Source organism: Camelus ferus, chromosome 3, assembly GCF_009834535.1.
Source record: "Camelus ferus isolate YT-003-E chromosome 3, BCGSAC_Cfer_1.0, whole genome shotgun sequence".
Lineage (NCBI taxonomy): Eukaryota > Metazoa > Chordata > Mammalia > Artiodactyla > Camelidae > Camelus > Camelus ferus.
The window spans coordinates 116,117,483-116,145,101 of NC_045698.1; the positions used below are offsets into that span (position 1 = coordinate 116,117,483).

At 48.2% G+C, this 27,619-nt stretch overlaps 1 pseudogene; it reads right to left on the bottom strand.

The window, feature by feature from the left end:
• Window positions 1-27,619, bottom strand: part of LOC106730392 — an 87,455-nt pseudogene that overhangs the window by 7,435 nt on the left and 52,401 nt on the right.

Consider the following 27,619-nt stretch of genomic DNA (forward strand, 5'->3'; position numbering starts at 1 on the left):
GTGTGTGGATGTGACTGTGTAAACACGTGTGTCAGTGTAATCGTGCAGTGGGCGTGTGTGAACGTGGGAGTGTGAGCGTGTGTGCAGATGGAAACAGGTAGAGAAACAGAGAGACAGGAATTGAGTTTCAGTCTTTCAGGTGACAAAACCCCACGAGGTGTTAGATCTGAAGCCTCGAGACACCACTCTGCAGGAGGTCGCTCAGCTGGGGTCCTGGGTGGCATCAGGGATCTGTGACTCTGGACAGGACAGGCAACGGCACTACCGGACACATGCCTGGACATCACCATTTAACGTCTCAATAGGGTAGCGTGTGCGTCCCAACTAGACCATGAGAAACAGCCCATGACTGTACATAATCATAGGTTTATTATCTTTTCTGTTTGGTTTTACACATTTTAAAACAGCATTCTGAGAACAAACAGGCTTCTCCACATGGCCAGAGGGATGGCGGCATGGAAAAGGCTACGAGGCCTGGCCTGGCTCCGGGTGGACAGTGACTGGCAGGCAGGGACCGGCCCAGGTAGGGCAGGGACAGTAGCCCATGTCTGCACCTGTGAGCCGGTGCCTGACCCCCGCCCCCACCAGCCGCCAGGAGGAAGGAAACCAGTCTGAGTGTGGGCCTGACCAGCCTGTCTGTCTGCCCTGCTGTTCGCCTCAGGACCCTGGGGACTGCCCGTCCAAAGGCCAGGCCGGGGAGTCTATTCTGGGAGCTTGCGCGCAGCTCGTTCTAAGGCTGTCCAGCAGCCCGGTGCCCCCTGAACCCGAGGTCCGCCCTGCTACCCGGCCTGCAGCTGGAACCCAGAGCTGTAGAGACCCCCACTGCCCTTAGGCCCCCTCATTTGCCATAATTTGTCATGGTTAGTGCTATCTGTGGATTTGCTCACAAATTACAGGTTTTCTTCTAGAAGCTGTAGCTTTAGTATTTAGGGTTAGGCCCAGATCCCTCTGCAATAATTTTTGTGTAGGTTGTGAATAAGGAGGAGGTGAGGATTTCTTTTATCCACAGACACTTGTTTCCACGTCATTTTTTGTAAAAAAAAAAAAAAAAAAAAATTATTTTACCTTTGAATTGCTTTAGCATCTCTGTGAACAAATTACTGGACCACACAAGTGATTTCTGGAAACTGTTTGGTTCCAATGATCTCGTCTGTTTTTTACCAACACAGTGCTGACATGACCACTGCACCCTTGTATTTAAACCTGAAGTCAGTGTAATTCCTCCACAGCTAATCTTTAGCAAAATTGTGCCGGCTAGTCTAGGTGTTTTGAAATTCCGAAGACATCTGGGGATTATGTTGTCAGTTTCTTTTTAAAATCCTGCTGAAGTTTACTTTGGGACAGCATCACATTTACAGATAAACTTGGAGAGAGCTGACGTCTTAAGAATGTGTCCTCCCATCCTTAAATACTGCATGCATTTCCATTTATTTAAGTTTTCTTTTATATCCCTCAGTATTATAGTTTTCACTGGAAAGGTCAACACAAATTTGTTAACTTTATCTCTAAGTGTTTCAAGTTTTTGGACACTCTCTGAAGGGTATTTTTAAAATTTTAGTTTCAAGTTATATACAGTCAGTATACGTGTATGAATATATATACACACATACACGTAGGTGTCTGCGTGTGTATCTGCATTTTTATATATATATGTATTTATTGTCCATCTGTCTGTCTGTCTGCCTACCTACCTACCTACCATCTGTCTGTCTGGGGAGGTCCATTCCTCTGAACGGGCTAAATTACGTCCCTCAGTTTGTGGCACAATTTCATCGTCGGTGTCTGCGTGGAGGGGATGTTTCATGTACACGCGTGTGCATTTTCAGTAATGTCATGAACACCTGTCAAGCCACCTCCCATAACAAGAACTCTGCTTACAACAAGCTCCATCTAGTCAAGTGCCCCCCTCCCCAAGCCCTCTTCCCTGCTCATTCAAACCCTGTCACTCGAAATCTACCGCTGTATTTATTGTCTTTCCTTTCTGTTGGGACTTGAAGGGATGTTTCTAGGTTTCTGCTTTAACAGGCAATTCTGCAATAAATAGGGTACAAGCGCCAGCACCACGCCTCCCGGCACAGCGCCCACCCTCCCCAACCCTGGGCAAAGCCCCTTCCTCAACTGTCAAGGTCGACCGGGATTCCCAAGGAGACAAAGTGCATGTGCTCCCCCCGCCCCCGCCATCCGCAGAGAACACGCTACAGTGGTGGACACAATTCCGAACTGCTGGGGGCTGGGCACCCAGGCGCCCTCAGGCCCCAGAGAGTCAGGGCAGTGGGGTGGCCCTTACCTCATCCAAGTCAGCGATGGTTTCATTCAGGGGGCGCAGACACTGCACCCCCACGTTGCTGTCTGTCATCCAGCTGGATGTAGAAGTCATTGAACTTGGGGATGGAGGTGAGCATGACCCCCACCTGCGAGCAGGACTGGCAGTAGAGGACCTGGGAGTCAGAGGTCAAGTCAGCCACCAAGGCCAAAGCAGTAACCAGAGCAGCATTCAGGGCTGGTGCTGGGGACAGGCCCCACCGGGAGCCCCTGCCAGGGCGGCCAGGATGGGCTGGGAACCAGCGCCACACAAGGAGGGGGCTTGGAGCATCCAGGCTGCTGCTAGGGCATCCAGCTCACAGGTGAGAGCAGAGGCCCCTGTTGGGTGGGGGGAGGCACCCAGGAGGTATGCACTGTTCTAGGAAAATGAACCTCTCTCGACACCCCCAGGCCCAGGATAAGAAATGAGCCCCAGAGCTACTTCAGGCCAGAGCTGGTCCAGCTGAGACTTGGTGTTTGTGCCTTTAGGACCTTAAAACCCAGCCTGAGCCTCTTTATTTTTGAGTCAGCTTTTCTAAGCCTGCGCTGTGCTGCTGGGCTGGTTTTGGAGCTTCACCTCCAGGTCATGGCCCCAGATCTCACTGAGCACGGAGGAGGGAATGAACCACCAGCCCTGCAGCCAGGCGGGCAGGGCCAGGCCAGCCACACAAACTCAGCCAAGAGGGGGTGCCACCCAGGACAAGCCGGCCTTGAAACAGCGCTTTCCCCCTTGTGGTTTCCTGAAGCCTGATCTCCTGCCTTGTGGGGCTGGTGACTGTTACGCTCTCTTCCAGGATCAAAGGGGAGGACACAGTAGTTCTGGGCACCTGTCAAGCCCACGTCCCAGAAGCCTCTGATGGCCCAGCCTCTGCCCTCCCCTTGGGGATGGGCAGAGGGGGCCTCCCATCCTTGGTGCAGCTGAGGGCTTGGAAATAGCCACCCTCTGCAATGTTAGGCAGCGGGGGAGGGTCCCTCTGGGTCGGACCTCCAGCTGCAGCCCTGCAGCACCCACCAGACCAGCTCGGCTTGGAGGAGCACCCTGCTGTGTCTCAGGGCCCGGGAAGCAGCTGCCACGTGGTCCGCACGCTCACCGTGTTCCGGGGGCTGGACATGAGGAAGTGCTGGGTGACGTGGGCCGGCAGGAGGTTGAAGAGGACTCTCTTGTTGTCCAGTTTCACCCTCTCCACGTCGTCCCGCTCCTCTCTGCCTGGGGAGGACGGGATCCTCCATTAGCCATTCACCTGCCCATCCAGCTTCCTTCACTCACTGGACAACCCGCCACCTGACAAGATTCTCTCCTGGACAAGACTCTGAACTCTCTTCCAACTGGGCCCTGACTTTGGGGCATCTGTCTTCCTTTCCACATTGTCCAGTTTGAGCAAGAACCCTGCTGAACCAATTTAACCAGACACCCATCCCTGACATCCGATGGGGTTCCTCATCTCCCACCCTCCCCAGGTGATGTCCGATGACCTTGGCCTGTCCTCAGCTTGAACCATTAGATAAGCTTAGAAACCCCTCACCACTGATGTCTCTCTTAGTAACTTTGCATCCACTGCCCCAGCTCTGCCCTTGGCTGTAAACACCCACTTGCCATTGCTTATTTAGGGCTGAGCCTCGTCTCCTCCCCACTGCAAGGCCCCACTGCTGTGGTCCTTACACCTAACACAACGGTCCTGAGTAAAGCCTGCCTCACCATCTTTAACAAGAGTTCTGAATCATTACACCTGTAACATGTTTCTTTCTAATCATCCACACTAACCGCCAAATGTGCCCACGGTCTACACCAGGCTTATTTCCATGCCCCCCCACCAGGCGGAGTGAATAGATCAACGGTAGGGCCCAGACACGAAATTCTGGATAAATCACCACCCTGATCAGCTGGAACTTTCAAAAGACGACGAGGGTTCAGCCCCCATTTCCAGGGTATACTGCAGCCATGTTCTGGGGACTAGATGCTGGAAGCAGCCCTTTCTGGGGCACGTGCCCACTCCCAGGGCACACAGGGCCCCCAGCACCTCCGATGCACCTTCAGAGCATGGCCAGGCTCACTGGGAATGCCGGAAGCCAAGCAGTGGCCCCTCCGTTAGCTCCCGTGTCCTCTGGACTCTCTCCCCCTCCAGCAGGACTCCATCTCTCGGGGCACCAAGACAAGCAGAAAACTGCAGGGGCCTGGGAAGGGCAGGAGTGAAGACCTGGGGCCAAAGGAGCTCAGCCAGGCACCGACTCCTGGAGCAGAGGATGAAAGCCGGCAGACCAGGCGGACGAGGCAGAGCAGATGGCAGGTGCGGCCTGAGTCCCACAGGCCCCTCAGAATCAGGGGTCTCTCTGCCAAGGCCTGGCTTGGGGCTCCCACTGGCCACACACGGGGAGTCAGTCTGTGCAGAATGGGCACTAACTTAACTACAGGCTAAAGAATAAAACAGGCAAGTCCTCAGGGACAGAAAGCAGATTCGTGGTGGCTTAGGGCTGGGGGGCAGCTAGAAATGGGGAATGACTACTCGTGGGCATGAAGTTTTTTGGGGGATGTGAAAAATATACTAAAATTGACCATGGTGATGGCTGCACAACCCCATGCATGTACTGAAAACCACTGAATTGCACACTTTACGTGAGTGGGCGAATTTTCTGGGATCCACTGTGAATTACATTTCAGTAAATTATACAGAAAGGGGTAAGTGAGCTGTTTTCTCCACCTAGCATGTCTGCACATGCAGAGACAGGTGCGCGCACACACACACACACACACACGTGAACACAAATGCACATTTTCTTTCTTCTGTTTACCCAGAGTAAGAAAGTAATTCCTGATGAACCTCAATAGGAAACCTGCCCTGATGTGCAGACAGAAACCCACTTAGAACAGTAAACAGTGTTCAGTATCTTGTAATAATCTTTAATGGGAAAGAATATGAAATGAATATATATATACATATGTGCATGACTGGGACTTGATGCTGTGTATCAGAAATTAATACATTGTAACTGACTATATACTTCAATTTTTTTAATTAAAAAAAAAAAAAAAAGAAACCTGCTTAGCCAGCGCCTGTCTTTTACAGGTTTATTAAGCTAGAGAGTAAACTGTCATGTTCATTGGTGTGGCCACTGCCTTCCGTCCCCACCACAGGTGGTACACTTCTCTGCCCCACCTTGCCCCTCTCCCACGGCGAGAACATCCCAGCAGTGGCTGTCCTGAGGCCCCAGTGGGACCAAGGGACTGTCAGACGTCAGTAATGTAGTGTCTCCAGGGTGTTCAGCTGTGCTAAGCACCTACTGGGTGCCAGGCCCATGGCCAAGCACGTTGGGAAGGGAATTACAATTATTCCTCACTGTAGGGGCTAATGGTATGTGTCAACTCACCAGGGCCACGGGGTGCCCAGAGGGCTGGCGAACATCACAGTGTGCCCATGCAGGTGTGTAAGGAGAAGTTACACTGAGGGAAGAGGCTGCCCTCTCCAATGCGGGTGGGGCCTGAATAGCAGGAAAAGGCAGAGGAAGGTGAATTCGTTCTCTGCCTGAGCTGGGATGTCCAGCTTACCCTGCCCACGGACAGCGGCGCTCTGGTCCTTGGACCTCTGGACTCAAACTGCATCCCGTCATCCCTGTCCTCTCACTGCAGACAGCAGGCGGTGGGACCTCCCTGCCTCCGTAATCTCAGGGGCCGATCCCTATAATAAACTCACTCTTCTCTCTGTATCTAACTGGCAGCTTCTCTGCAGAACCTGACCCACACACACCTACATGGAATTAGGGTCATCGCCCCAGCTGAATACGGACCAGAGAGGAGAGTCACACAGACCCTAAGTAGAGCTGTGGGATTCGGGATGAGGACCACCTAACCTCAGGCGCACAACCAGCCCGCCCCTCTGCATATTCTGCCCCAGGAACATGGATGTCACATTGACCAGCTTCATGCATCTTCCTGAAGAAAGGATGTGGGCAGGCAGCAGTGGAAGAGCCTGGGCCCCCAGCAGCTGGATCTGAGCCTGTCCCACTGCTGGGAGAGTGTGGGGTGACAGTGGGGTGCACCTAGCCAGCTGTGTACCCACAGTCACCGGCTCCTCCCTGTGCCCTCTAGGCTGTACGTGGTCCCTGGTATGAGGATGCTATCACCCACCTCAGACCCGCTGGGGCCCCCCACAAGACAACCATTTTGGCTCTAGCCCTGGGCACATCACGTCCTTGTCTGTTTCCCATCTGTAACCCCACTTCCCAGGGAGGGCTGCCGTGAAGACTAAATGGAATGAAATACCTCAGACACCGAGCTGCTTCTTCACATGTCAAAATGAATAGACTCTCTGGCAGCCCCCATTGTGCTGCAGTGCCCTCCTTGCCATTTTTAGACAAGGAGACCATGGTGAGGCAATCTGTCCTGAGTCAAGAAGTTTGCAAGTTGCACGGATGGAGTTCGAACCCTGGACCAGAGAACCAGAAGGCCTCACTTCCCAGAACCGGGAACACAGATTGGGCGACAAGGGGACATGGAGCAGGTGACCAGTGGACACGGAGTGGGTGATGAGGGGACACCTGGACACACCGCAGCATGTGTGCCCTGGGAGAGGCCTGGAAGTGGCCCTAGGTAGGCCCTGCACACCTGTGTGCTGGCTACAGGGATGTGAGCAGGGGCCCTCTGGCAGGTCATCGCCCGCCTACCAGGGCCCAGGGCCAGCACAGCTCACACATCTGCCCCTCTCCATCTCCCCTCAGGACTCTTGTGTCAGAATTTCCCAGCATGCACTTTTAAAATACCTGGCCCCACTGGCTGACCTCCTGAATCTGGGCTGGGCTATACTAGGTTTGGCATCTTCGGGAGTTTCCCACGACCCTGAAGGCACCTGCCATCACGTCCAGCCGGGGGAGGCTGAGCCCCTCTGCGCCGTCACCCATCTGCCAGAGCGCCTTTGGGGACAGGAGCTCGCTGCTGGTGAGAGAGCTAAACTCTGGACCGCCAGACATGGCCCATCAGCTGTGCCCCCTTCCCTCTTTCCTGCGGTCCTTCTCCCTGTCCCTGGCACCGGCCTCCGTCACCCCGACAGTGCCACTCACATGGCTGCGGCGCCTAGCCAGGAGCCCGCACGCGACACCCCTCCCGAGACCCCCTTGCCAACCCCCAGGAAGCAGCGGGGCTCCTCTTACCTGCGAGGCCGAGACGTAGTCCAGCCGCAGCCTGATGTCCAGCTGCTGGGCATTCAGGGCCAGCGTGCATGAGGACAGCAGGATGGCCGTGATTGGCTGGGAGCTGCCCCCGGAGCCACTGCCACCCCTTGGGGAAGAGAAGGAGGAAAATTGAGGTAAGTGCCAAGAACACAGGACCCGTCCACAGAGGGCCCCTCAGGTGTGACACCCCCAGAGGCGCCAGGGACCGACCTGGGTTGAAAGCCACTTCTCTCGGGGAAGCTCAAGGACCTCTGCTGAGGCTCCCTCTCCCTCCCTAAAGAGGGAAAACCCACAGGTTTTCTAACTTTGCAGTCACTGTCCATTCATCAGCCATGTCTAGGTTTATCTCACCAGTGCCGCAAACCCCCTCCCTGCCTTCCCCACCCCCTGCAGGTGGCTCTCAGGGGCTGGGGGGGGCGCCCTTCCTCCCTGAGGCCAGCCCTGCTGGGGGCAGCAGGTACAAAAGAACAAATCTGACTGCAAATTAGATCTGTTCTTTTTCCTTTAACCCTGTGCTTGTTTTCCAGGCTGTTTTTACCAGCTCTGCCCCTATGTAACACAATGTTGCCTTCTGCCTGAAATTGACAGGAGAGCCTATTCTCAAGGCTCTCATCCTTAAAGAAAGGAACTCTTTTTGCTCTCCTATACACACAACAAGTTGCAGAATAGAAAGTAACATTTGTTTTGTTAGAGGTTTTTACAGGGGCCCCATGACCTGACTCACAGCTGCAAGAACAAAGAATTCCTGCACCAAGAAGTTTGCACCAACCACCCACAACCCCTCTCCTTTTTAGTGTAAAAGGAGCCTGAATTCTCACTCGGAGAAGGTGGCTCTCCAGGACATTAGCCTGCCATCTTCTCAGTCAGCTGGCCTTCCAAATAAAGTCACTGTTCTTTACCCCGACACGACGTCTCCCGATTTCTTGGCCTCTCTCGTACGACTTGCGGAATGAGTGTGGACTTGGAAACACAGGGAAGGAAGGCCAAGTCAGGACTCTCACCCTCCTGAAGGATCCCCTCTGCCTTTGCTCACAATACCACCAAGGGGTTACTGGGACAGTGGATGGAAAAATGAGGCTGCAAAACGTCCATGAGCACTGGGCCTGGGTGGGAGAGCTGGGGGGTGCTTTCCGAAGCACACCCGGCCTCCTTCCGAGTCACATCACACCCCTGTCCCCAGGACCCAGGGAGGCCTGGAGCCCCACACAGCAGACACATCCAAACCTGCCGATGCCCAGTGACCGGTCCAGTGTGCACCCCTCTGGTGCCCTCCTCCCTGCTCATCCTCCCTCTGCCCCACCGGCTCAGCCCTAGTCCCAGCACATCCCCACCCAGGGCCAGCACTGCTGGAGGAACACCCTCGGCAGGCTACCCAGCCTCACGCCCTCAGGTCCGCACACTTGGTTGGTACAGCTCTGCCCCTTTCCAGCCCTCATCTCTGACTCTCCAGCCGCCTACTCTCCCGCCCTCCGCCCCCTGCCCTACAGAGCGCCCTCCTCTGGTAACGGCATCCTGGCCTCCAGGACTGACAGGGATCCCACCCCTTTGCTTCACCAGCTTCTCCTCTTCTTCTAAGAATGTTCAGTGTAGCCTATGGTGTCCCAGGCCCTGCTACTTGTACGTGATGAGTATCAGCTCCAATTCCCAACCCTTTCACAGACGGAGACACGGAGGCCCTGGAGCTGGCAGCCCCTAGTGAGGAGGGAGCCAGCTGGGTGGGCGAAGGTCCCAGGTGGTCCCAGAGCTGCCACACCGGCCTTGATGCCCTGGCTGTGGCCACTTCCACGTCAGAGGAAAGCCCTCTGTTGACTCCCAGGCTTTCTCGGGGATACCCGGCTGCAATGGACCCCAACCAAGCCACGTGCACAGCCGTGCCCTGTCACCCCTCCCTTCCTCGGTATGTGCTGGGTTTCTGCTGGGCAGCTCTGTCCCACCTGCCAGTCCCCATCCTCCCCAGCCAGACCCTGCCATCCATGTCTGGCCCCACAGTCACCTCCTGTCGCCTGGCCCCAGTCTTCTGCACAAGCCCCGTGAACTCAGAGCCCAGCTACCACATCCAGGGCCTGGGGAGGGCAGCGTGTGAGCACACGGCTCGGCCCCTGGACAGGTACACGCCGCCTGCCGTCAGGACCATGCGCTCTGCCCCAGCTGCTTCCTGCCCAGCAGCCGGGAGCGGGACCCACTGCAGCGCTGCGTCAAAACCCCACACAGAAAAATGCTCGGGCCGAGGGAGGGCGAGGAGGGGAGAGTGGACATTCAGAAAGAAAGGGGCTGGCAGAGCCCGGGCCCCCTCCACCGGGAGAACCGTGTGTCCACCAGGCACATGGGTTCCCAGCACTGGGGATGAGTGTGACAGGACTTAGAAACCAGTGTCTATTGGCCATACTTTCATTTGGAAGTAGGCGAGTAGAGCCATCTTACCTGAGTGGGAAACTGCAGCTGACCGAGCCAGAAGCCACCCCGTCTGTGAAATCAAAGAGCTGGACTGTGGCTGTTTACTTAAACAGCATTTTTTCCTCAACTTCAATCAAGAGAGTACCTATAAATAATAAACAATTTAAATAAATAAACCTAGCTCCAATCTTCTCAAGAAGTAGTTGCTTTCAACAACTGTACAAAGATAACACTGAGTCTGTCAGACGTGACGAACGGGGGTCTAGTGGGGAAACGGGACGTTTGAAAAGAAGGTTCAGGACGAGTGGACGGTGTGCAGGACAAGGCCAGAGCTCCTCTCTCCCAGGAGCCCCGGGCAGCATGGGGCCACGAGCTCAACCCTGGCTCCTAAGCCAAGGAAGAGTCCTGGACAGTGTGGAGGCTGCCGTCTATGACATGAACACCCGACGGGGCACAGGACCCTCCTTTCGGGGAGAACAGCGTCATCACCCCTTGTGCTCATTCAGTCAGTCACCATCCACACCCACCCGTCGGGGCACACTCCCAGAACTCCAAACAGCACCCCGCACAGGATGGGGCCTAAGGAGCTTGTGCCCCATGGACGAATCTTTTCACCTGCCAGGAAGGTGAGGGACAACCTGCCTCCACCTGTCCTGCCAAGAGGGCAGGCAGAGGCCACGCACCTACCTGTCCAGGTGATAGGCAGGTGCAAGGCACATACACACATGCACCTGGACCAGGTGACGAGCAGGCACAGGATGGACACACACACACACACACACACACACACACACACACACACACACACACGTACCTGGACCAGGTGACGTGTAGGAACACACACAGGACACCAGGAAGCAGACGTAGAACTCCAGGAGGAGCAAGACGGTCACACCCCTAGGACAGACGACACACGGTCCCTGCAGGCTGGGCCAGGTGAGGTGTGCCCAGAGGATGCCAGGAGCCCCGGCCTTCCTCCCCTGCCCCACCCCGGGTCCCGGGTCCCCAGCCCCAGGGAAGGAACAGTGGTGTCTAGGGAGATGCCCGTGCTGGTCCTCTTCTAGCAGAGGAGCCCCCCCTGTGTCCGCCCTCACTTCCCCGCCACCCCAGGGTCCCTCTAGCCCTGGGAGCACCTGAGAGGCACTCTCCTCATGCAGGAAGGCCGAGCGCTGCACAGACCTGGCTGCCGTGCACTGCCCTCTTGCTGGGCCTCATCTGGAGGGGGCTTTTCTAGAAAAAGCTGGATCCCCAGGGTAGGGCCATTCAGGTGGCCACAGTGTGTGCAGTGTCTGGGGGTGGGGGTGGCTGCCATGTGTTTTGAATTGACTCCACTCGGGAGGTTCATTAAGAAAGTGGTACAATCGTTTCTCAGCCTTTTGGCTGAGATCAAGTGTGAAGACAGTGGGACATCTGGAGAAAATGCAGATTTTTCTGGGGTTTTCTTACTAAAGAACAAAAAATGCCAAACTGCTTTTGAGTCATAATGGTTAAATGTTCTTAAAGTTATTATTGTATGTGTGTTCCTTTCCAGAGCCGACTTTTTCTCATTTTAATGTTTCTGAACATTTGTTGAAAAGCACCGGGAAACCAGGGTGCCCATTTGGTCTGTTTCCTCTCGCAGAGGCTGTCATGACACCAGTGGTGCGTGTGCTGCGGACGCAGAGGTCGCAGAACTGAGTACATTTAAAATTAACAGCTCAGAAGGAGCAGCCCCCATGCCCCGGCTAGCAGGCTCGTGCGGCCACCTCCTCCAGGAAATGGGGAACTGGTGTGAGGCTCAGGCTGCCCCCCGAGGTGGGGGCACCACCGGACTGTGACTTCGGGAACGCTTACGGTCCCTCCTTCTAGATCCTCGCCCACTGCAGAGTCTGGGGGGCCTGGTGTGGGGATCTGACATGCAACTGTGGCTCGACCACCTGCTGGCGGTGAGATCCCAGCTGAGTTACCTCATCGTCAGTATTGGGGCCCTCGTGTCTGTAAGTGGGGTCTCACAGCACCTGAGTGCTGGCACCGTATTGAGGGCTTCTGGGCACGACATGTGAGCAGTGCACGGTGCCCAGCACACAGCAATGGACCTTGTTCTTTGAAAATATTCATAAAATCAGTAAATCCCTAGCAAGCGTGACAAAGAAAAGGAGAGAAAGACACTTACAAGTTCAGGAAAGAAATGTGATTTTACTACCAATACCGCAGACATGAAGAGGATGATAAACACCACGAACAACATCACACATGGAAATCTGACAGCTCAGATCAGTGACCTACCCCTAGAAACACACAAACTATCGCAAATCACCCAACAGGACAGATCATTAGAATACTCTATAATTACTAAAGAAATTTAATTCATAATTTTCAAAATCCATGAAAAAGTAATTTCCAGGCTGAGATGATTTCAGCAGAGAATTCTACCAAACATTTAAAGAAAAATTAACCAATGAAACTAGAACACTCCCTTACACCATACACAAAAATAAACTCAAAATGGATCAAAGACTCAAACATAACACAACATACAATAAACCTCCTGGAAGAAAAAAATCTAGGCAAAGCATTATCTCACATACATCTCAAAAATCTTCTCCTAGGCCAGTCTACCCAAGCAATAGAAATAAAAGCAAGAATAAACAAATGGGACCTTATGAAACTTGCAAGCTTCTGCACAGCAAAGGAAACCATGAACAAAACAAAATGACAACCTACGGGATGGGAGAACACTTTTGCAAAAGATGAAACCAACAAAGGCTTCATCTCCGGAATACATAAGCAGCTCATATGACTTAAGAAAAACACACACAACCCAAACCAAAAATGGGCAGAAGACCTAAACAAGCAATTCTCCAGGGAAAAAATACAGATGATCAATACCCACATGAGAAAATGCTCAATATCACTAATTATCAGAGAAATGCAAAGCAAAACTACTATGAGATTCCTCAAAAGACCAGGAATAGACTTACCATATGACCCAGGAATCTCACTCCTGGGCATATATATCCAGAAGAAACCCTACTTCAAAAAGACACCTGCACCCCAATATTCATAGCAGCACTATTTTCAATAGCCAAGACATGGAAACACCCTAAATGTCCATCAACAGATGACTGGATAAAGAAGTTGTGCTACATTTATACAATGGAATACTATTCAGAAATGAAAAAGAGTAACACCATTTACAGCAACATGGGTGGATCTGGAGATGGTTATACTAAGGGAAGTAAGCCACAAAGAGGAAAAATACACCATATTATCACTTATATGTGGAATCTTTAAAAAAAAAATGACACTAATGAACTTATTTATAAAACAGATTCACAGACATCAAAAACCACCATACGGTTAACAGAGGGGCAAGGGGGTGGGAAGAGATAAATTGGGAGTCTAAGTACTAAAAACTAATACTAATACTACTAGTAAAGATACTAAATAATAAACATAAAATAGGTAAACTGCAAGGTCCTACTGTACAGCTCAGGGAACTGTACTCAGTACCTTGTAGTAACCTGTAAAGGAAGAGAATATGAAAAGAAATACATGTACATGGATGACTGAAACAGTACGCTGTACACCAGAAACTGAAACAGCAGTGTAAATTGACTACACTTCAATTTAATAAAAAGATCAGTGGGTTCCCACAAGATGACCAAGAGGAAAAATGGCTAAAACACATCAAATCCATAATAGCCAACAAATTCATCATCATGATAATAGACAAAACAAAGGTTCTTGGTCACCTTTGTAAGTACCAGGGCACCAGTTCATCATTCTGAAAACTGGGAACTCAAGCAAGCAAGCAAACAAACAACAGCCATCTCTTCTGCCTTTCCTATATCAACTACATTATAGTGACCGTACTTCTTAAGAAAGATTTCTTTAAAGAACACAGTTTCAGCTAATAAATCTGGGAGGGGGTGACAAAATTTTTCACGGGTCTAGAAGGCAACAAGAACAACATTGACAAACAGATAGTGACGACCAGCGACTCTGTGTGCTGGTTCCTATGACACATTGCTGCTCAGGGGCAGCCTGAGCCCGACCACCCTGCAGCCCTCACTCCGACTGTGCAGGAGACGCAGAGGAGAGGGGGAAAGACTGTGGGCTGATGTAGTTTCAGTACAAGTGAATGGCATGACAAGGAACTAAGGAGACGGGAACTGTTCTGGGTTAAAAAACACTTCAGGGGCCTATCACCCAAATGGAAAGTCTATGACCTTTCAGGTACCGAAATTCAAAGGAATTACTGTAAAAAGCCGTCTTTGAGAAAACTGGGAAAATGTGAGCAAGCATTAGCTAGGAGACAATAGTAAGGACTCACTGTTTACTTTGTCAGGCAGTGTTGGAAACTGAAAGGTCACTATGTTAAAAATAAAATCCTTACCTATACAGGATACATACTGACATATTTACATGTAAAATGAGATGATTCCTGGGATTTTCTCTGAAGTGTACTAACTAGAACAAAAGAATTAAAGCAGAAGAAGGAAGGATTTAAGGTTAAAAAAAGTAACTAAAGTTTTTAAATTAGATGTCAGTGAGAATGATTTTTTTTTTTACACAAAAGAGAGGAGTGTACGACTGAGTGCTAGAGTGTGTTTAGCATGCACAAGGCCCTGCGCGTTCAATCCCAGTGTCTCCATTAAATAAAATAAATAAATACACCTAACTACCTCCATCTCCCCTCAAAAGCAAAAATAGGCTGTGAAAGTGTCCAAAAGGGGCATAACCAAGAAGCACAGGACCCTGTGCCACATCACTGCAGACAAGCCCCACTTCATTCTGTGGCCCTGGCCCCCCCTCGCTCATCTGCTGCTCCTCTGTCCTCTCTCCAGTCACAGAGGCCTCCCTGCTGGCTGCAATGCCCTCCCCTGCCAAGTGTCTGATTTTCTTAGTCGCACGCAAACATTTGTTGAATGCAAACCTAAGCATGGCTCCAGCCTGAGGCAAGTACTCACCTGAATAGCGTGTCTCACATACACCCCATAATCTTCATTACTCAAGGACACCAGCTCGTTTTCTGTACGGCTGGCTCTGGGTGACGACAGCACCAGCAGACTACAAAAGACAACACGTTCTTTATAATAGTGACCCAGATAAACCTACTTAAAAAGAAAGAAGTATGTAAAGTCTCTAATATTAAAAAAGAAACTGTGAAATATTACGCTACGTTTTCACTGTAAAATTCTTTGTTTTTAAAAGGTTAATGGCAACAGCACAGGAAGCAGAATTAACCTCAAAACCTTAAAAGTATAGAAAATTTGAGGCATTTCTGAATGAATCCCATGAAACAACTTAGTGAAATCAGAAGTCAATGTGTCATATAAATAATGATTTTTTTAAGGGGGAGGGTATAGCTCAGAGGTAGAGGTGCGTGCTTAGCATCCTCGAGGTCCTGGGTTCAAGCCTCAGCACCTCTATTTAAAAAAAAAACAGATTTTTTAATAACATCTCCTCCCATTGGTACCCAACATCATTCTATGTTGGAACAAGGGTCTGTTTTAAAGCTAAAGGTAATAAAGGCGCAGAAAACCAAGGGAGCACTTAGAAGCCCCCCTCCCAATGTGCCTGGCAGAAGCAGAAGGGCCCCGTGGAGTGGCAGCGGAGGAAACTAGAGCTTGGGACAGATGGCACGAGGGAGGCACTGACCACAGTGTAGGCCGTGTCAAAAGCAGTCTGATTTTAAAATTGTACAGAAGACCTCAGTAGATATTTTTCCCAAGACGTACAAATGACTAACAGATAATTGGCATCACTAATCATCAGGAAAATGCAAATCAAAACCACAATGACATATCACCTCCACCTGTCAGAATGGCTACTATCAAAAAGACAAGAAATAAACTGGGGCTGTGAATTTCACCACTCACGAGAGCAGTACGTCAGAGAGTTTGGGTTAATTTAGTAGGTATCGATTTCCTTGACTGCGCCTTTGAAACTTGTTTCAGCTTCTTCTAGCCATGGCTTTATTGTTATTTTCCTTACTCATTATTTCCTTTTCACTGACATATTGAATTAATGTAAATTAAATGTGTTTATGATGTAACTCCACTGTACATCTTACATTCATATTATATGAGTAGTAAAAGCATGAAAGGATATATGCGACCTATATGTATGTGCTGTATTTGGGCATTTTCTTGAAAACTAATAGCTAGCTTATTTATGATTATTAGTTTAATAAGCTTCTGTCTGGCAGAAAAAATTTAGATTTAAAACTAACAACTAAATCATGGTTTTGGGTTAGGATCTAAGTATACAGGTTTAAAGCTTGCTGCAAACTCTCAGATATATTTTGATAGACGTGTTACTCCATGATGGAAACAAGCAGGAACTAAATAATCAAATGTCATCAACCAAAAATGACTGAAGAATCAAATGTTGGAGATATTTTTAGATGTTTTTGTTACTAGCTATTTTGAGTTCAATGAAAACAAAGAACAACAACAACAAAAAACAAGAAATAGCAAGTGTTGGTGAATATGTGGAGAAAAGGGAACATTTGCGCACTGTTGGTGGGACTATAAACTGGTGCAACCACTATGGAAAACAGTACGGAGTTTCCTTTAAAAAATTAAAGATACGGATTACTAAATGATCCAGCAATCCCACTTGGGGATATAGATTTGAGGAAAATGAAATCAAGATCTTAAGATATCACCACTCCTAGGAATATATATCACTGAGAAGCTCTTGCACATGTGAACATGAACAGGATTGTAAAAGCAAGCAGAGTCATCCCAAATTAGAAAGTATTTAACAGGTAAAATGGAAAAATACGCTGCGGTGGAATCAAACAACAAAAATACTCTACAGTAATGCAGACAAACAAGCTAGAGCTACGGGCAACACTGGTGACTCTTACAGAAGGTTGAACAGAAGAAGTAAGGTATAACAAAGTAAATCTATGATTCCATAGGTCCTATTAATATGCAACTCAAAAGTAAGCAAAACTAAATTGTACTGTTCAGAGAGGTGTAAACATAGGAGGTATGACCATAAGGCAAAGCAAATAAATGATTACCATGAAATTCAAGAGTATGATTGCATACAAACTGAAGTAAGATGTTTTGAACTTGAAAGAACATGCACATTCTTTCTGGGGACCTGCAATTTTCTATTTCATAACCATTGCATTTGCGTTTGCATTATAATACTTTGCTAAATTGTGTATCTATGTTTCATTTACTTCTTTGCACATATACTGTTTCAAAATAAAAAGTTTAAAAATTGTGTATTACTTATCTGTTGTATAGAAATTGATCACAAATTTAACAGTTTAAATGAGCAAATACTTATTATCTCACACATTTCTGAAGGCAAGGCTTTAGGGAGTGTCTTAGGCGGGTGGCTTTGCTTTGGTGTCAAGTCATCGGCCAGGGCTGTGGTCATATGAAGGCTTGACTAGGCTGAAAGATCCACTTCTATGAAAGTTTACACACGTCTGTTGGCTGGAGGCCTCGAGGCTCCTTTCCATGTAAGCCTCTTCATAGGGCTGTCACTTCATCACATACTATTCATTAAAAGGAAGTCATTAAACCCAGTCCATGCTGAAAGACAGAGGAATTTACCTCCATCTCTTCAAAGGAATGGTATGAAAGTATCTGTGTACTTAAAATCACCGTAAGTTTTATAGCAAGTCTACTATAAACAAATTCAATGTATAGCAGCTATATTAGGGAAAGTATCTGCAACATCTATGAAAGCAAAATGATTGAATCTATTATAAATGAGGAAATGAAAATGAAACACAATGAAAAAGACAAGACATTCTCATGAGGCTAAAAGAGGAAAAATACAAACATTGATAGTGAAAATGAAAATCTGAGTTTCCCGTTTTGGGGGGAAGAAATATCACAATGTATTTTAGTGTGAAGACTTCAGCCACTTAACATATGAATGATTTATTCTTAAAGGGGACCACCATGAGTCAAATATGTATGGAGATCTTTACTTCACAATATTTGTAGAAGTAAAAAGCTGAAACCAATTGATTGACCAATAAATACAGAAAAGTTTGAATAAATTATGACACACCTGTGCTGTAGAAACATTTTTAAACATTCTACTGAAAAATACTGTACATACAGAAAAATGCAATATTGCATGTCTAAAGCCCCCCAAAATATCACAATCTGGTCACTCATGAAGTCAGCATTCTGATCAAGAAAGAGAACAATACTGGGACCCCCAAAGCCCTCTGAACTTCCCTCTAGCCTGAACCTCTCACGGTAGCCACCGTCCTGACATCTGAGAGCACAGATTAGTGTTGCTTTGTTTTGTACTTTGCACGCACAAAATCAGATAGTGTGTTATGTGGTATACTACACACAGCTGACCCCTAGAATGCACTGGCTTGGACTGTGGGTCCACTTATATGTGGATATATATTTCAACAGTAAATAGTACAGGACTACATAGTCTGTGGCTGGTTGAATCTACACAAGCAGAGTAACCATGGATACAGAGGGCTGACTGTAAGTTACACACAGGTTAACCCCTGTGTTGTTCAAGGATCAACTGTAGTTTTATTTTCCTTCATGTTGTCTTTGTCAGATTCATCCATATCACATGCAGTTATAGATATCTGATTCTCATTGCTGCATAGTAGTTTAGTGTGTCTCAATTTGTTTACCCACACCACTGTTGACAGATATTCACAGTTTCCAGCTTGGGACTATTATAATTAATGCTATGAATATTCTAGTACATGTCTTTCAATAAACATATGTGCATATTGGTGATAGATATAGACCTAGGAGTAGAATTGCTGGGTCATAGGGTATGCACGGGTTTGGCTTAATTTAAGCACACTCCGCCAACGTTCCAAAGTGGTTGGACCAATTTATGCTCCCATCAAGAGTGTGTGAGATTTGCTATTGCTCCACATTCATGCCAACACTTGCTTTTTCCATCTTTTAGATTTCAACTATCAGGTGTGTATCATGAAGTGGTTCTCATGTTTTAGCCTAGAAGTCAAATTGTTTTTTCTTCACATTTAGGTATGCAATCCATATGGAGTCAGTTTTCACCTATGGTATAAGTTAAGAGTCAAGTCACATTATTTCTTTCATATAGATATTCAACTGACCCAGCACCGTTTGTTGAAAAGGTTAGCCTTTACCATACTGTTTTGATGAGTGTAGCTTTGTAGCATAGTTTGAAGTCAGGGAGCATGATACCTCCAGCTTTGTTCTTCTTTATCAAGACTGGCTATTTAGGTCTTTTGTGTGGGAAAGTATACTGTGTTCATATATTGGAAGAATTAGTATTGTTGAAATGACCATACTATCAAAGGAAATCTGCAGACTCAATGCAACACCTATCAAAATACCAATGGCACTTTTCACAAAATTGCAAATCATTCTAAAATTTGTATGAAAACACAGAAGATACTGAAATAAGGGAAACCTCCTAATTCATTCTATGAGGCCAGCATTACCAAAACCAGATAGTCTTTACAAGAAAACTACAGACCACTATCTCATGAACACAAATGCAACAATCATCAACAAAATACTAGCAAATCAAAACCAACAATATATGAAAAGAATTATACACCAAGACTATGTGAGATTAATCCCAGTTATGCAAGGTTGGTTAACATCTGGATATCCATTAATGCAATCCATTACATCAGTAGCTAAAGAAGAAAAAAAACCACATGATTATATCAATGCATACAGAAAAAAATATTTGACAAAGTTCAACATTCATTCTTGATAAAAAAAACTCTCAGCAAGTTAGGAATAGAAGGGAACTCCCTCAACTTGATAAAGAATAGCTACAGTGAACTGATCTTGATGAATCACAAAGGTACGACAATGGAGAAAAAGATAATCTCTTCAACAAATGGCAGTGGAACAACCAGACATCCACATATTAAACCTAAGAGTCTAGAGACAGACCTTATACCTTTCAAAAAAAAAAGTAACTTAAAATGGATGATAGACCTTAATGTAAAATGCAAAATTATAAAATTCCTAGGAGGTAACATAGAAAAAATTCTAGATGGTGCTCAGTATGGTGATGACTTTTTAGATGTAACACCAAAGGCACGGTCCATGAAAGAAAGAATTCGTAAGATACACTCATAACAACAACAACAAAGTTCTTCTCTGTGAAAGACACTGGCAAGAGAATGAGAAAACAAGCCACAAACTGAGAGAAAATATTTGCAAAAGATATATTCAATAAAGGACTGTTATTCACAATATACAAAGAACTCTTATAATTAAATAACAACCTGATTTAAAAATGGGCAATAGACCGGAACAGATACCTCACTGAAGAGGATAAACATGAGGAATTAGCATATGAAAAAATGCTCAGCATTATATACCGTTAGAAAGTTGTAAACTGAAACAACAGTAAGATACCACTACATACCTATCAGAATGGCCAGACATCTGTAACACTGAGAACACCAAATGCTGACAAGGATGTGGAGCAACAAGAACTCTCATCTTTTCCTGGTGGGAATGCAAACATGGAACAGTCACTTTGGGAGACAGCTGGACAGTTTCTTACAAAACTAAACATACTCCTACCACACGATCCAGCAATTGTACCCCTCGGTATTTACCCAAAGGAATCAAAAGCTTGTGTACCTGCACATGGATACAAAAACCTGCACATGGAAGTCTGTAACAGCTTTATTCACAATTTCAAAAACTTGGAAGCAACCAACTTGTCCTCCATTTGGTGAATTATATAAGTAAACCATGGTACATCCAGGCAATGTAACATTATTCAGCACTAAAAGGAAATGAGCTCTCAAGCCATGGAAAGACATGGAAGAAACTTAAACTTAAGCCTGTTACTAAATGGAAGAAGACAATCTGAAATGGCTGCATACTGTATGATTCCAATATATGAAATTCTAGATCAGGTACAGTTATGCAGACAGTAAAAAGATCAGTGATTGCCAGGGGTTCAGAAAGAGGGAGGAAGAAATAACTCTGGAGCACAGAGGATTTTTTAGGGCCATGTAACTATTCCATATGGTAGCATAATAGTGATACATGTCACTATACATTTGTCAAAACCCACAGAGTGAACCCCTAATGGACTTTTGGTGTAGTGTATCAATGATGTATCAATTTAGATTGATTATCCGATAACATACAAATGTACTCTCTGGTACAAGCGTTGGTAGTGGGGGAGGCTGTGCATGTCTGGGAGCAAGGAGTAACTTCTGTATTTTCTGCTCAATTTTGCTATGAACATAAAATAAACATAAAATAAACACAGCCTCTTAAGAAAATATTTTTAAATAAAAAACAGAAAAAAGGGACAATCCCCTACTCGTTTCTGAGGCTAGTATTAGCCTTAAAAGATCTTGTAAGAAAATTACAAATCAGTATCTTATGAAAATAGACATACAATTTTCTAGTAAATTATAGCAAATTAAATCCAGAAATTTATAAAAGGAATACTACATCACAAACAAGTGGTGGGGGAGCGGTTTCTCGTGATGCAAACCTAGTTAAAGAGACATCACTGATGTAGCCCATTGTATTTAACTGACTAAAGGATGATGCAGCAATTTTTTTTCAGTAAAGGACCAAACAGCAAATATTTAAAGCTTTGTGGGTGACATACACTTTTTACAGAATATTATTCTTCTTTTTACAATCCGTTAAAAAATGTAAAAAATGTGTTTTAGCTTGCTGCCTCTACACAAACAGCTAGTGGGAAGGATTCGGTCTGTGGGTCACACTATGCTGATCCCTGGACTAAGAAAAAATCAAAACCATATGATTATATCAGCTGATGCAGAAAAGAAACCTACCCACTTGATAACACAGTCCCGACTCCCAGCCCGGTTACCTCTCACACAACCACAGCACCCTGACCCCGTCTGCCCCTCCACCTGCCGCTAGCCCACCCACCCAACAAATGGTGCCTGGGATCCTTCACGGAGGCCACCGGGACAAGGACAACTGAGTTTCAAACCATGTAAGAGCTGGGGCTGATGGACACTGGGCAGAGGGCCGGAGAGCAGGTCCTTGCAGAGGGGTGACCTGCAGGTGGTAGGACAGGCCCCAAGAGAGCGATGACAAAGGTTATGTGTCAGGAGAGGCTGAGCTGCAGGATGCACAGAGCCGGCACCTCCTCTCCTGGGAACACCCCTCCTGGCCACACTGCTGTCACATTCGACCTAGTCCCCTGCAATCAGGCCACAGTCCACCCTATGCTTAGGGGACATTCAGCTCCAAGTCCTTAGGGAGCCAAGTGCGTGCACGTGGCTGACGTCATCCTGGGCATTAGCAGCTGTGAAGGGAGCAGGTGTGGGCAACAGTGATGCTTTCTCACAGGTGCCCCTTCCCCACCCGCACTAAGGCACGTCCCAGACACAAACACTGGTCCCTGCCCAGCAGTGGAGAAGGCGCCGTCCTACCCCGACCTCCACTCTCACTCGTTTAGATGTTTGAATGGCCGACCCCAGCAAGGACCGCTCCTAGCCCGGGCCCACGGCAACACAGAAGTGACCTTGCACTTGCACCTGTTGACCACTTCCCAGGCTCGGGGTGGCTGCCCTGGGTTTCCATCCTGCCTGCACCTTACTGCAGGATACCACCCTTCCCCCTATGGGCTGTGGTCCCCACGAATGGGGGTCCCCAGGGGCTCTGGTTCCCGAGGGCTTGTGGCCTCCTTGCCTTCCGAGGGGCTAGGTCTGCACCGCTGTCTCACATGGTCCCGCAGCCTGCAACCCTGGCCCCTCCAGAGAACCAGCTACTCAGGCTGGCAGCCCAGGAGGCGGGCACCTGCTGGGCTCACTCAAAACTTGGAGGATTGCAACGTGGGCTCTTTGGCCTCGGCCTCTCCCCCATCAAGTGTCCCCTGGCTCTGCAGTCCCTGGTGGAGACGATCAGGGAAGCATGCACCGGCTCCTGACCTCCAGCACAGGGACAGGAAGCTTCTCCTTGCCCCCTCCCCCATCTCAATATTAACAGCTTCCTGTCCATTTTCTCATTTAATCTTGGAAATAATTCACAGCTCAGCTCTGTGAAGAAACTGAGGCTCAAAGAGGTGGGAGGATTGCCAGACGCCACACAGCAAAACACAGGAGGGCCAGGATTCCAGTTTCTGTTTGTCTCACCACCTCACATCCCCTCCACCTCGCAAAAGCCTACAACACCTGAGCTATGCAATCAGGACTGGGAATCACAGACCTGAAAGGGACCCTCAAGGATGGTCTAACACCCAGACCAGGTGGAGGGGGGGCCTCCCTAAGGCCCATTCAACACTAGGGCAGAAAGCCCCATCAACAGAGGTTTCCCCGGCTATTTGCAGAGCTTTCCAGGCTGCCCTGCACATCAGCCGAGGACTAGCCCCAAGCAGGACATGTGGGGTTGTGGTCTCTGACCAGAGGACCCTCACTTGCATCTTAGGCACATCCTGCCCTGGCAAATGTCAGGGGATCCTTGAACCTCCTTCTTTCAGTTACACCTCTAGGATACATCCTCATATACACACAACATCTGGAAGTTCTTCCCCATGTCTGACTGAATCCTTCCTGCTGCAGGGGACACCTGTTACCATCTCTGCAACACAAGCAGGTCCTTCCTTCCTTGAGCACACAGTGACCACTCCCACATGTGGGAGACCAATTGCTGCCTCTTGTCCGAACTTCAGAAACTTGGAATACCTGGGTCACGGATCCAGGCCCCCACTCTTGGGCTCAAACCTGAGGAATCAACGTCAGTGACATCTGCTCCTCCCCAATCCCCAGGTCCAGGGTGACAGAAGGAGCTGGGGCAGGAGCCCCTCACAGCACTAGAAGCAAGGAGCCCCTCCCTGCCTAAGTTGAGGGGAGGTTGCAAAGGTCCCCGAGCCCTTCAAATCAGAGCTCCCAGAGAAGAGGCTGTGCCTCCCCCATCAGACCAGGGTTTCCAAGGGGGCCCAGCCACTGCCCACTCCTCTGCAGGCCACCAGTTCCTCACCACAGGCTCCTCCCACCCTGCTCGGGCCAAAGCCCCCATGTCACCAAACCCCAGGGACAACCACCTGTCCCTTTCGCTCCACTTCTGAGCTCCTCTTCTGCCCTCAGTCAGCAACCACAGGGCCTGACCCTGAGCTGGGACCTGAGTTTCCTCTGCCACTCCCCAGCCCTCGGATCCCTAGGTCAATCAAGAATACAGCCAGCAACCTCCTTCCACCCCTATGTCACCCCATCCACCCACCTTGCTCCCTGGACAGCTGGCCTCCCGATCCCACATCCCCCCGATGCCAAGTTGTCCTTCACAGTGTGTTAGGCCAGTCACTGCCATGGTAAGCTGCCCCTCTGGTTCGAGGCCTGCACACCCACCAGTTATAACAATGTTAATAACCTTAAGCTATTTAGGTCCCCAAGCTCCTGCAATAAGCACAGAAAGTTACATGATCAAGGACAAATTGTTTTAAAGTTCGTCATGAAACTTCATTAAGTAGCCCATGTCTTATCCAGCCGGCCGTGCCTGTCTTAGGTTGTCCTCCTCTGAGGATCTTACCCGTCTCTGGCCAGCCAGCCGTCCATACTGGACACATTAAGTAGCCCATTTCTTATCCAGCCGGCCGTGCCTGTCTTAGGTTGTCCTCCTCTGAGGATCTTACCCGTCACTGGCCAGCCAGCCGTCCATACTGGATACATTAAGTAGCCCATTTCTTATCCAGCCAGCCGTGCCTGTCTTAGGTTGTCCTCCTCTGAGGATCTTACCCGTCTCTGGCCAGCCAGCCGTCCATACTGGACACATTAGCCCATTTCTTATCCAGCCGGCTGTGCCTGTCTTAGGTTGTCCTCCTCTGAGGATCTTACCCGTCACTGGCCAGCCAGCCGTCCATACTGGATACATTAAATAGGCCATTTCTTATCCAGCCGGCCGTGCCTGTCTTAGGTTGTCCTCCTCTGAGGATCTTACCCGTCACTGACCAGCCAGCCGTCCATACTGGATACATTAAATAGGCCATTTCTTATCCAGCCGGCCGTGCCTGTCTTAGGTTGTCCTCCTCTGAGGATCTTACCCGTCACTGGCCAGCCAGCCGTCCATACTGGATACATTAAATAGGCCATTTCTTATCCAGCCGGCCGTGCCTGTCTTAGGTTGTCCTCCTCTGAGGATCTTACCCGTCACTGGCCAGCCAGCCATCCATACTGGATACATTAAATAGGCCATTTCTTATCCAGCCGGCCGTGCCTGTCTTAGGTTGTCCTCCTCTGAGGATCTTACCCGTCTCTGGCCAGCCAGCCGTCCATACTGGACACATTAGCCCATTTCTTATCCAGCCGGCTGTGCCTGTCTTAGGTTGTCCTCCTCTGAGGATCTTACCCGTCACTGGCCAGCCAGCCGTCCATACTGGATACATTAAATAGGCCATTTCTTATCCAGCCGGCCGTGCCTGTCTTAGGTTGTCCTCCTCTGAGGATCTTACCCGTCACTGGCCAGCCAGCCGTCCATACTGGATACATTAAATAGGCCATTTCTTATCCAGCCGGCCGTGCCTGTCTTAGGTTGTCCTCCTCTGAGGATCTTACCCGTCACTGGCCAGCCAGCCGTCCATACTGGATACATTAAATAGGCCATTTCTTATCCAGCCGGCCGTGCCTGTCTTAGGTTGTCCTCCTCTGAGGATCTTACCCATCTCTGGCCAGCCAGCCGTCCATACTGGACACATTAGCCCATTTCTTATCCAGCCGGCTGTGCCTGTCTTAGGTTGTCCTCCTCTGAGGATCTTACCCGTCACTGGCCAGCCAGCCGTCCATACTGGATACATTAAATAGGCCATTTCTTATCCAGCCGGCCGTGCCTGTCTTAGGTTGTCCTCCTCTGAGGATCTTACCCGTCTCTGGCCAGCCAGCCGTCCATACTGGACACATTAGCCCATTTCTTATCCAGCCGGCTGTGCCTGTCTTAGGTTGTCCTCCTCTGAGGATCTTACCCGTCACTGGCCAGCCAGCCGTCCATACTGGATACATTAAGTAGCCCATTTCTTATCCAGCCGGCCGTGCCTGTCTTAGGTTGTCCTCCTCTGAGGATCTTACCCGTCTCTGGCCAGCCAGCCGTCCATACTGGATACATTAAATAGGCCATTTCTTATCCAGCCGGCCGTGCCTGTCTTAGGTTGTCCTCCTCTGAGGATCTTACCCGTCACTGGCCAGCCAGCCGTCCATACTGGACACATTAGCCCATTTCTTATCCAGCCGGCTGTGCCTGTCTTAGGTTGTCCTCCTCTGAGGATCTTACCCGTCACTGGCCAGCCAGCCGTCCATACTGGATACATTAAGTAGCCCATTTCTTATCCAGCCGGCCGTGCCTGTCTTAGGTTGTCCTCCTCTGAGGATCTTACCCGTCACTGGCCAGCCAGCCGTCCATACTGGATACATTAAATAGGCCATTTCTTATCCAGCCGGCCGTGCCTGTCTTAGGTTGTCCTCCTCTGAGGATCTTACCCGTCACTGGCCACCCAGCCGTCCATACTGGACACATTAAATAGGCCATTTCTTATCCAGCCTGGATGCATGACTTTCCTCACAGCTTGTTATCAATTCAGCCCATGGCTTACTCTCTAGAGCCTTCAGATGGGGACCTACAGAGGGGAAGGCTAGCATCCTAGAACTCCACACCAGGTAAACATGAAGATGATATAATACCAGGCAAACACAAGCTAGAGGATTCACTGCCAGCAGGGCTGCACAGTGAGACACGTTAAAAGAACGTTCATCAAGCCAAAAGAAAATGACACCATCTAGATGGACGTGTGAATTTAAAGGAATGGTGAGCTGGAAAGTATCAATAACTTGAGTAAATATAAAGATTTTTTTCTCACTTTTAATAAATTTAAAAGATGATTTAAAGCACACTAACAATAATGTATTATGGGGTATCATAACATGAAGAAGTAAAGGAGGACTAAACAGGAAGGGAGAAATGGAAGTTTATTGTTTCAAGGATCGTACACTCTACGTAACTCGTGTATTATTTGAAGATTGGCTATCATCGGTTAAAGATGTGCAAAGTCTAGAGTAACCATTGTGAAACAACAGAAGCAGAGCTAATAAACCAGGATTGGAGATAAAAGGGGTTCATTTAAACAACAACAACAACAACTTAACTGAAAACAGGGCCAGGAAGTGGGAAAAGGACATAAAGAACACACAGGACAAATAGAAAACTAGTCACACTAAGGGTAGCTTGAAACCCGAACAAATCATAATTACATTATATAAAATGGTCTTTTTCAAAAAAAAAACTCCAAATAAAAGGCAGAGATGGGCAGACTGGATCAAAACAACAGCAACAACAACAAAAACAAGACCCAACTCCATGCTGTCTACACACACAGACACAGATTCAACACAGAGACAGAGACAGGTTAAAAGTACAAGAAAAGAAAAAAGACATCACACAAAAACACTAACCGAAAGAAAGCTGGGACAACTACACTAATATCAGCTCAAAAAATACTAAGGATGGAGAGACATTACATAATAACAAAGGAGTCAATGGACCAAGAGGACAGGACAACCTTAAATGTCTGTCAGGAGTGAACTTCAAAATACAGGAAGCAAAAGCAGAACAGAAGAGACAAATCCACAGTTACAGCTGGACAGTTCAACATTTGTTTCACAATAACTGACAGAACAAGAGGTCAGAAAATGAAGCTGACCACCTTGATCTAAATTACAGAATACACTACCCAAAACAGCATATAAACATTATTTTCATGTACACTTAAAACATTCACCAAGACAGATCATATTCTAGGCCGTACAACAATTCTCAATGAA